The sequence below is a fragment of the Schistocerca cancellata genome, unplaced genomic scaffold (genome assembly GCF_023864275.1).
Source record: "Schistocerca cancellata isolate TAMUIC-IGC-003103 unplaced genomic scaffold, iqSchCanc2.1 HiC_scaffold_832, whole genome shotgun sequence".
Taxonomy (NCBI): Eukaryota; Metazoa; Arthropoda; class Insecta; order Orthoptera; family Acrididae; genus Schistocerca; species Schistocerca cancellata.
Window position 1 is genome coordinate 2,644 of NW_026046843.1, and position 2,357 is coordinate 5,000.

The 2,357-nt window shown below is 56.8% G+C and overlaps 1 non-coding gene across 1 annotated transcript in view; it reads left to right on the forward strand.

Annotated features, from left to right (window-relative positions):
• The first annotated feature begins 2,143 nt into the window (after window positions 1-2,143).
• LOC126146827 (small subunit ribosomal RNA) overlaps window positions 2,144-2,357 on the forward strand; it is a 1,909-nt gene continuing 1,695 nt past the window's right edge. The window contains exon 1 of the ribosomal RNA XR_007529776.1: window positions 2,144-2,357. This exon is cut by the window's right edge and continues 1,695 nt beyond it. This is a non-coding gene — a ribosomal RNA (small subunit ribosomal RNA).

The following is a 2,357-nucleotide window of genomic DNA, read 5'->3' on the forward strand; positions in this document are numbered from 1 at the left end:
TGTGGCTTAACCTAACCCACGTTGTGGCTTAACCTAACCCACGTTGTGGCTTAACCTAACCCACGTTGTGGCTTAACCTAACCCACGTTGTGGCTTAACCTAACCCACGTTGTGGCTTAACCTAACCCACGTTGTGGCTTAACCTAACCCACGTTGTGGCTTAACCTAACCCACGTTGTGGCTTAACCTAACCCACGTTGTGGCTTAACCTAACCCACGTTGTGGCTTAACCTAACCCACGTTGTGGCTTAACCTAACCCACGTTGTGCCTTAACCTAACCCACGTTGTGCCTTAACCTAACCCACGTTGTGCCTTAACCTAACCCACGTTGTGCCTTAACCTAACCCACGTTGTGCCTTAACCTAACCCACGTTGTGGCTTAACCTAACCCACGTTGTGGCTTAACCTAACCCACGTTGTGGCTTAACCTAACCCACGTTGTGGCTTAACCTAACCCACGTTGTGGCTTAACCTAACCCACGTTGTGGCTTAACCTAACCCACGTTGTGGCTTAACCTAACCCACGTTGTGCCTTAACCTAACCCACGTTGTGCCTTAACCTAACCCACGTTGTGCCTTAACCTAACCCACGTTGTGCCTTAACCTAACCCACGTTGTGCCTTAACCTAACCCACGTTGTGCCTTAACCTAACCCACGTTGTGCCTTAACCTAACCCACGTTGTGCCTTAACCTAACCCACGTTGTGCCTTAACCTAACCCACGTTGTGCCTTACCCTGCTCTGTAATTGGCATATGACACGTTACATTAATGTATTGTTGTCCAACCGCAACCGGCTCAGAATGTTGTGTACACAGCTATGTGTCATCTCCCCATAACAGCTGCATTGCAGTGTGGTACGCCATAGAGACGTGTGGGAGTAATGGACGCAGTGGATGGCGATCAGCATGAGCCGTCTGTTCATGTAGTGGCGCGTGTATGCAGACGTAGTAGTCTCTTCTCACACAATGTGATAGCACGGTGCCCCGCGTTCCACATCTGCGACATGCTACAGAGGCCGGTTGACAGTTGGTCGCGCAATGGAGATCGCATATGTACGGGGGCACCTTCCACGTGCCCTCTAGTCGGGCACATTTTGTTGCGTGGATGTGAGCGAATGTAGTGTGTCTTGACACCTGACAGGCAGGCATGCAATAATAGTTGACTTTGCAAACGGGGATGGACGTGTACGTTTACTGGTGACGTTACGCAAATGAACAACTGGTAACCCGTTGTGGTGCGGTTGATCTTGCTGGAGGTACATCTGTGAGGGCAACGATCGGTACAGCTACGAAGCGGTCCCCACCATACCAACGAACGTGAATGTGAATCTGGGTGTGAAGCGATACGCGGCTGTGGGTGGGTGGGACTGTCCCCGGCCGGTGAGGGGGGGCCGCCCGGCGTGCTGGCCGCGCGGTGCGTGGGCGCACGCGCTACAGCCGGCTGGTGGGGGCGCCCAGTGGCAGGCGCGCCGGCCGACGGACGCGGCAGGCGGCGCAGCTGCGCGCCGGGGCACCCTGCGCGCGGCGCCGTGCAGCCAAAGTGGGTCCTCGCGGACCCGGTGCGAAGCGCGGTGGACATCTGCAGTGTGCTGGTCCGATTGAGGACTGTGTGCGTTGAGGATGCGCCGCCGCCCGGCACTCGGCGCCGCGACGCCGTCTGCTGCTCGGTCGCCCCAGCGGTTCTCGCTGGTGGTTTGTATCGCAGTTGTGCGGACGTGTTGGCACGTGCGCTGTGCTGGGAGAGTTCGCTTCGGCACCCACGTGGGGCCTTTGCCCTTCTGTGGCGCTGGCGTTGGAGCTGCCGGTCACCGTAGGTGGCGCGTGTTGTCTCCCGCCGGCAATGCCACGACAGCACGCTCCCGGGCCTCTGTCGGCAGCGGCAAGCTCAGTTGGGAGCACGGGTGGTCGCACCTAAAGCGTCTACTCGCCTAACTCCGGGCGATTGCGCCTCTCTCGAACCCGACCAAGTACTTAGGACGGCGCTGCGCGCCGCCGGGACCTGAGAGGGTTTCGAGGTGTATTGTGCAGGGGAGCCCAGCCTCCTCCTGTTTGCAGAATAATTGAGCGGACGCTTGCGTGTTCGCGCGGGCCCCCGGGACACACTCCCGGGCGGCCGGCTGCTCAGCTCTAGTTGACGCAGCTCCCTGGTTGATCCTGCCAGTAGTCATATGCTTGTCTCAAAGATTAAGCCATGCATGTCTCAGTACAAGCCGCATTAAGGTGAAACCGCGAATGGCTCATTAAATCAGTTATGGTTCCTTAGATCGTACCCACGTTACTTGGATAACTGTGGTAATTCTAGAGCTAATACATGCAAACAGAGTCCCGACCAGAGATGGAAGGGACGCTTTTATT